Source organism: Phoenix dactylifera, chromosome 10 (genome assembly GCF_051530095.1).
Source record: "Phoenix dactylifera cultivar Ajwa chromosome 10, Ajwa_hap1_PhDact_Kaust_v1.1, whole genome shotgun sequence".
NCBI classification, from domain to species: Eukaryota; Viridiplantae; Streptophyta; class Magnoliopsida; order Arecales; family Arecaceae; genus Phoenix; species Phoenix dactylifera.
Window position 1 is genome coordinate 26,466,355 of NC_143199.1, and position 8,230 is coordinate 26,474,584.

The 8,230-nt window shown below is 40.6% G+C and overlaps 1 pseudogene across 1 annotated transcript; it reads left to right on the forward strand.

The window, feature by feature from the left end:
* Positions 1 to 1,995: 1,995 nt before the first annotated feature.
* Positions 1,996 to 4,998, forward strand: LOC103710736 (putative receptor-like protein kinase At5g24010 pseudogene; annotated as a pseudogene). The gene has a single exon (XR_016396665.1). The product of XR_016396665.1 is annotated as a putative receptor-like protein kinase At5g24010 pseudogene (transcript).
* Positions 4,999 to 8,230: the final 3,232 nt, after the last annotated feature.

Here is an 8,230-nt window from a genome sequence, read left to right on the forward strand (position 1 = left end):
CTTCAAACTCCAATGGACAGTGGGCTGGGTTTCACCTTAAGGCAAGGCACAATCTATGTCGCTTGAGCTTTCAAAGTAAATGTTAAAATCCAGTCAATAAACCGACGCCAGCCATCACTGAACCATTCCTAGTTCACCATCAAGACAGCACCATGTTAAAGAGTTATCTAAACGTTCAGTGGAACCCAGCAGGACTACTCTACGTCCCAACACTAGAGATCAGCTCGGCTTCACAAGTTGCATCCTTCCTCGTGACTTGGCAGTACCCACGTTAGAGCTTTATAAATTACCATTTTTATATATAAAAAAAACACATCTTGCCGGGCTCTTATATACGAGACATGTACTTGATGCCGACTATATTATTCTAGAGGGAGACTCAGTCTCGTTGATTGAGCGCTTATGAAAGAAGGGACGGGAGAAGGTTGAACACCTGCTCCTAAGTGATCCACGGCGAAAGCTGCAGGAGTGCCGTGTTGCCTAGATCAGATACGTCTTTTGGGAGACGATTCAAGCTGTGGATTAAATTGCCTCATTTGTTGCTCATTATTTTGGAGATTGTTTGTGGATTCAGTAATTTTTTATCTCTACTATTTTGAGTAGTCTACTTGATAGTGATATAGTTGATTATGCTCGTACCTGAGTGGCTGTGGTACCAAATAAAAAAAAAATCACCTCCTCCCCCTCCCTTCCCTTGGAGCGGAGTAAACTTGGAGCCTATCAGTGCACGGATCCATCTGTCACCGACCGGGTGTCAGCATTTATGAAAGGAGCCAAGGTTCTGACGGCTCCCACATCATCCTCATCCCTTGGCTTGCTCTTGTCTTGTTTTGGTGCTCACAAATAATGAGCCAAGGTGCAGAAAACATATGGCATTATTTATATTGGTTCATACTGTGTTTAGAGTAAGCCATGCAAGAGTTAAGATAGAGGATATGTTTTAATCTTCATCAATGTTTCGTTTTCGAAAATTTGCCATCCAGTCAGCTTACCTTATTTGCTTGTGGACCAGTATGATTTCTATTCTTAAAAAGATTCCAAGAACTAATATATTTTTCATGATATATAATAAGTTTTTTGAGAAAATAATTTATGATATGATTTAGTTGAGATTATTGAAGATTGAACTCAAGTAGACCATTTTTTGACAGATTTTTGGAATAACTAATGAGGATCCGACACCTAATGTATTAAGCAATCAAAATAAAAAAAAATAAAAAAATTAAGAAAATTCATCGCACGTATTATGTCATTCACTTTGCTATGAATGGCTAGGACAATTGGAACGTTTTATAGACGTTAAGGCATTTGTAGATAGAATTTGAATAGTTGAGGTGGACTAAACTAATTTGATGCCGATGGTATAGTATTTTATATTCCATCATACAATCAAACATATCTGTCGAAGCAATTTTGCGAATCGTTTAATTATTAACAAAAAGCTAACAAACGTCATCTTGTGCTCCTTAAAGTGGTTGCTTTATGTGTATATCATGTATGATCACTTTTGCTCCCACAACTTACATAATTAAGAGCACATTTTTATTAAAGACAAATCATTGTAATTGAAAAAATATTGAATTAATAAATTTAGCTACATAGCACCTATCTATATTAAAAACAAGAAAAGGACACTCATAATAACTTAAGCAAAATTTAGGGGTGTCAACTAGTCCACTAGGGTTGGTTATTTATAACTCGAGCTTGAGTTTCATGTGGTTCCAATTTTGGCATATATATATATATATATATATATATATATAAATTAAAATTACATCTAATTAATTTTATAAAACTTATAATTTATAAAAATTTTAAATCAAAAGACTTTTTCCTAACTTACTTTTCCAAAAAGTTTGTAGTTCCACCTACATCCCTATCCCCCTTTCTCTTTCTATCCCTAAATTAAAAATTATTTAATTATTAGAGCAAAAATTCATACTCTCCAAGAATTTAAGCAGCACCCATAAAGGGAATCAAAGAAGCCTCATGATCATCACGTTAAAATATATAAAAAGAAAACAAATGGAGCCAACTCCTCCTCCGCCTTCTTCTTCCTCCATTCTCTCTCCTAAACCCTCTCTAAAGCCCTTCCTCCTCCTCTCTTTCTTTCCTCTACTCTCCCTCGCCGCCTTCATCCCCGCCGACAATTACCTCCTCGCCTGCGGCGCCGCCGCCTCTGTCGCTTCCGCCGACGGCCGCATCTTTCTCCCCGACTCCTCCGCTGCCCTCTCCGCCCGCAGCTCCTCCTCCCTCTCCTCCCCCTCCCCTCCCCCCTCCTCCCCCCTCCTCCGCTCCGTCCGCCTCTTCCCCCGCCCCTCCTCCTACTCCTTCCCCCTCTCCCCGTCCTCCTGCGCCGCCGGCCTCCTCCTCCGCCTCCACTTCCTCCCCTTCCCCCATCCCTCCTTCAACCTTTCCGCCGCCCTCTTCTCCGTCTTCGTCGCCGGCTCCCCCCTCCTCCGCCGCTTCTCCGCCCCGTCCTCCCCCCTCCTCAAAGAATTCTTCCTCAAACCCGCCTCCTCCTCCCCCTCCCTCCTCCTCTCCTTCACCCCCTCGTCCCCCTCCTCCTTCGCCTTCGTCAACGCCATCGAGCTCTTCTCCGCCCCCGACAACCTTTTTTCCGATGCCGCCACCCCCATCCCCCTCTCCTCTTCTTCCCTTGCCGCCCGTCTCTCCCGCCACGCCCTCGAAACCCTCCACCGCATCAATGTCGGTGGCCCCACCGTCACCCCGACAAATGACACCCTCTGGAGAACCTGGAACCCCGACACCCAGTTCCTTGACACGCCGTCCCTCGCCGAAGTTGCTACCTTTAGCGGCCAAATCAACTACCCCGCTGGCGGCGCCACCCGGGAGATCGCCCCCGAGACTGTCTACGGCACCGCTCGGGAGATGGACAAGGGTAGCTCATCCAATTCCTCGTCACCTTCGAATAGTTTTAACATCACCTGGACATTTCCTGTATCAAGTTCGATTCGTGGCTACCTTCTCCGTCTGCATTTCTGCGACATAGTTAGTAAAGCGCTGAATGAGCTCTACTTTGATGTGTACATTAATAGCTACTCTGCTCGCAAGGATTTAGACCTCTCTGCGCTGGCCGGCTTTACATTGGCTTCCCCTTACTACATGGACTTTGTTGTTATGAATTCGAATAATTCAGGGAGCATTCAGGTGAGTGTCGGGCCATCAGAGCTTCACCTCCCATGGAAGTCCAATGCCATACTGAATGGGGTGGAGATTCTGAAGATAAGAGGGCTTGTTTCCTTCCTGACGGAGGAGAAGAGGAAGAAGAATCTTGCAGTTGTGCTACTGTCAGTTCTTGGTAGCTTACTTTTGATCGGTGTTTTGATTGTGTTGATTGTGGTTACGTTGAGATGTAAGAGGCAAAAGAACGAGAGACCTGAATCGCAGGAGGCTGTGACTCGGTCTCCATTTCCTGTGCTCAGGGGGAGCTCGTATAGTAGACTGACAGAACTATCCAGTGCTTCGCCTGCTACAAATCTTAATCTTCGGCTGAAGATACCCGTCTCCGAGATTCTTTTGGCTACAAACAATTTCAATGAGAATGCTCAAATTGGGTCAGGTGGATTTGGGAAGGTCTATAAAGGGGTGCTCAGAGATGGCACCAAGGTTGCTGTGAAAAGGGGTGTGCGTGGGTCTCAGCAGGGACTTGGGGAGTTCCAAACCGAGATTGTGGTTCTCTCCAAGATCAGGCATCGGCACCTTGTTTCGCTGATTGGTTTTTGCGAGGAGCAGTCAGAGATGATACTGGTCTATGAGTTTATGGAGAAGGGTCCGCTTAGAGAGCATCTGTACAGCTCAAGCCATCCATGTTTGTCATGGAAACAACGGCTTGAGATTTGTATCGGTGCTGCAAGGGGTCTCCATTACCTCCATACTGGTTGTGCTCTGGGAATCATTCATCGTGATGTCAAGTCTTCGAATATTTTGCTTGATGAAAACTATACTGCAAAGGTTGCTGATTTTGGTCTTTCGAAGTTAGGTTCTCAAATCAATCACCCTCATGTGAGCACTGGGGTCAAAGGAAGCTTTGGATATCTTGATCCTGAATATTTCAAGACGCAGCAGCTTACAGATAAGTCTGATGTGTATTCTATTGGTGTTGTTCTTCTTGAAGTCCTGTGTGCGAGACCTGTCATTGATCAATCCCTTCCATGGGAGCAGGTAAACTTAGCTGAGTGGGCTATGCTGTGGCAAAAGAAGGGGCAACTTGAGCGAGTCATCGATCCCTCACTGAAGGGAAAGATTGATCGTAGGTCACTCAGGAAATTCGGCGAGACCGTAGAGAAGTGTTTGGCTCAGTATGGAGTAGATAGGCCCGCGATGGGCAATGTACTCTGGAATTTGGAGTATGTTTTACAACTTCATGAGAAAGCAATGCAGCGAGAGCAGTCTGGGGATAGCACAAATAGTTTTTTGCATGTTGTATCACCGAATGTTTTACAGGATCCCTCGAGCAGTATAACTGCTGGGAGAAATGATAGCATGGCAGAAGCAAGCTAAGGAAATTCAGAGGTGACAACAAGCAAGGTGTTCTCCTTTATGTTTATTGATGATGGAAGATAATCTTAAGACTCTTATGCTAATTATATTTCTGCCTGAAAGGAGATTTTCCAACTGAAAGTATTTGGAATGGTAGGTGAAGTTATTAAAGTGGAATTCTATCAAACTTTTTTCTACTTTTGTGCTAAGACTTTATCTGTTGTTCTGTATTACACCAGTTTATCAATAGGGGAAGTTTCAATTCTCAATTTGTATTTATTACGCATATCATTATTCTGTTGTGTTGCATGATCACTTCTTTTAAACAGAACCAAATCTGTAGTTTATGTTTAAGATGTATTCATTTAATTGTTGATATTGTATCTGGTCTAACACTGGAACGTGTATTGTTGTGTTTTTGATTTTGTTTTTTTTAGGAGGATTTGTAATAGTAAAAATGCGCGCAATGTCATCATGTACTATTTTACTTTGCCAGCAAAGTTCATTGATTCTGTTTGTCTTCAGCTTTATAAACCATTTCCGGTTATTGTTTGTTTTTATTTGCACAGAGTAAAATCTGCTCATATAGAACTTCTCAGCTTTTATAGGAAATATTTTTTTGTGAAGAAATATTGATATAAATATCATTTTAAACTTAATAATAAATCCTCAAGGTCATTAGTCTATTAATCAGGTTCAAAATATCTCTAACTAAAGAAACAAAAAAAAAAATGAAGGTTAAGGTAATTCCTTGTAAGTATAGAAGTTTAAGCAAGTTGATCATATGTTGGTTATTGCTAATATGGTTTCAAATCCCGGTGGTACGTCCCACAAGACGCCAGGATGGTGTACCATCAGAAGTGTTGGATGAGACCGTCCTGTAATAATCTCAGTGTCCAGATTGGTTTGTCCCAGGACATCTCTATCCCTTGTGTTAGGAAGGGGCGGATGGCGGTGCATCCCGTTCCACAGGATTTACGAACCTTGACCATTAGTCCACTATGCACAAGGGGGATCTTAAAAACCATGCCTCTACAGCTTCAAAACTTTCTCATTGCCCATCAAAACTATAATTTTTATTTGACATTGATGTCCAACTAAGTAGACTCAAGAGGGTTTATCAAGAAATATGCAAATTCAATGATGAGATATGACTACTTTAATCTATGTTAGTTTGTCCTAGAGCAAAACAAGAAAGATCATGGAGAAACTAAATTATGAAATCAGTGAAGGTCTAAAGGAGCATCCAGCAGTGGCTGTCTATGGAGCTACTTTTGACCATAAAAGGTTGTCCAAATTATAAACTGATTTAGAAAAAGAAAATTTAGGTCATGTTTTGATATTGCTTTTGTCTATTGGTTTTGTTTAGAAAAAAGTAAGAAGAAAAATGATTGTTGCCTGAATAACATGTACGACGAAACTGTTTTATTTTTTTGAAATTATTTGTTAAATTATAGTGAATTTGGTAGCAAAAATTTATTACTTTTATAAAAGAAAAGTGTAAATAAAAGCAAGGAATAACAGAAGTTTTGGCAAATGCTATCTTTAACATCAATCTCCATGTGGTATTTTATTTATTTGAAGAGAAATAGAAACACAAAAACAATGATGGCAAACAAGCCCTTAACTGCTTTCAAGAATGTGATTTTGAATGAAAGTTACGCGAAATATTTGAAAATGTGATTTCTAGTAAATGTGTAGTCTTAAACTGAGGGGAACGAAGGAAAAGGATTGATGTAGCCAATTGCAACTAACTTCAGAATGTTATGGTTGAGTTGGTTTCTAATGAGTGCGAGTTGGAAAAGAAAAGGAGATTTATTATTTATTTTGTTGGCATAATGTGGCTTAGGCAAAGTATTTAGGACTATGAAAAGGTTCTTAGACTGATGACGCCATTCTATTACATCTCTCTGTTTTCAATTGCATTGGATAAGATGGTCCTTGTCTCCTTGGTACCATTTAAAAACAGGAAAAGCTATTATTAGTCCTGTTCGTTTAAACATATACATCTAGACCATAGAATTTGGTTTCAGCTTATTGACTGTAAAGTTTTTAACAGCTAGCGGTGGGAAACTTCTAATCAGGGTGGTTTATCCATTTTAAAAAACTTGTCCCATATCTGTTTCATGAGAATGTCCTCATTCCTTTTTTTTTTCGGATAAATTCATTTTTCCATTTCTGCATCTCAATTCACTCCCTCGCCTGTTCCAGGCACTGGCAGGGATAAATGGATTAATCATCCACTGTCCCTCGCACGCTATCTCCTTCTCCCTTCCGTTTTCTGAATGTTTTAATGCACTTTCATTTGCGCATGTCACAGCTGCAAAATGGCATAGCCTCTTCCATATCCACCTTTGTTATCCTTCGTTATGCTCTTACTATCATTGTGATGGAATAATAAATCAAATCCACCCATGGAATAGGAAAAACTTATCCCCTCTAAATGCCTTTATATCCTTATCTACTCATCAATCTAACTAAAAAGTTTGAGAGCAATTTCATCTTTGTAATAAAATCCAAATCTGTCACAAAATTTGGTATGCTTTCTTCTCTCACTTATCCTCTTTACTTAGTCCTCCAATCAAATACTGCAGGTCTTATCCTTCCATGGCACTAGGTATGAATCTTTTAAATTTATTCCGCTTACGAGCCACTACCTTGGTCCTTCCATTATCAGTGCGACCATCCCACCTATCTTCTTTCTTAAGTCTTGTAAAATAATTAAAGGCCATTGAATCTACCTTTAGTACATTATACTGATCCATTCAGGGAGATGATTCTATAAATTGTTTTCATATTCTATAATATGGTTACTGTTAAGCAATGCTTATCAGAAACGGCAAAGCATTTTTAATAGAAAAATGCTAAAGATCACCAAACCAGTTCACTATTTTAATGTAGAATTGGTGATTGGTTGAACGGTAGGAAGGATTGATTAACACCAACAATATGCTCATGTACACGGCCGCAGAGCCGGTCCCTGACTGCTGCATCAGCCTAGTGAATTGAGCAGTGATTCGATCTTATTTTGTTTACAAGAACTTCAAGATCTGGATTAACAAATAGAATCGTTCATGTTCTCCAGCCGACTATACTCAACTTGTCATGGCATATGGCACATTCTTTGCAAAAATTGGCTGATTTTGACAATTTGAAACAAAAGCAAAGGAGACAACTGATAGTGCAACTTTTTATGCATTATTGTCAAAAAGCCACCACATTTGTGGGCGTGCCTCCACATCACCTTTGCCTACCACTTACCTTTGCCTCCCAAATTCCAGACCTGAAGTCAGATCTCTACTTCAATTCATTCTTTGCTCCCTTGGAAGATATTGACTTCATATAAGGGGTGATGAGATCTGAAATAGGTGCAATCAAAGGTGTTTCAGGTACTTCACTAAACTAAGAAAGCTACCAAAAAGGCCAAACTGCAATGCATGACTGTAGTGACAAAAGGATAAAGCACAGGTATGAATGGGTCAGGCGCCAATGATTTTGTTTGACTTGCATTGAGAAGAAGAGGCATGAAGCAATCCAATGGAGCATGTGGCTTCATCTCAGCTTTATCAGGACTTAAAGAGCAGCATGAACTAGGATATCCTGTCTGCAATTGGTGTCTGACTTGCAGAAGAATCCTACTCGCACTTGGTTGTGTACTGAAGTATGACAAGGTGAATCATTATGTTCTTCGAAGGTTCAAAGAGATTCTGGCTATGAAACTTGAGGT